Here is a 414-nt window from a genome sequence, read left to right as displayed (position 1 = left end):
TTCTTCGACGACTTTTGGCAAACGCTCTCAGGCGCGTGAGCGCCCCCTACAGGCTGCAAAATAACTTTTGATAACAAATATGATAAAAATGTATTTTTGTTTAAATGACGTAATAATATTATTTTCAATTATTATCCTTTATATATTTATGAAAATACTATTATTTATTTCAAATTAAATTTTGAACTTTTTTGTCAAGAGCTTCTTCATACAACATCACGATTAAACTTACTTTTTTTTTTTTTTTTACCGACGGACTCCATATTCATTCATTCAACATACGTATTCTCTGGTTGTTTCCCTCGTACGGACAGTTTCGTATGTACATGTTTAATGTACTATTAATAAATAAGATATTTATGAAGATAAACTTACAGTATGTAGGAACTGAACAATTAACATTTTGTTCGTCAC

The sequence above is a fragment of the Toxotes jaculatrix genome, chromosome 9, assembly GCF_017976425.1.
Source record: "Toxotes jaculatrix isolate fToxJac2 chromosome 9, fToxJac2.pri, whole genome shotgun sequence".
NCBI classification, from domain to species: Eukaryota; Metazoa; Chordata; class Actinopteri; family Toxotidae; genus Toxotes; species Toxotes jaculatrix.
The sequence above is the reverse complement of the archived record's forward strand: the minus strand, read 5'-3'. Positions refer to the sequence as shown.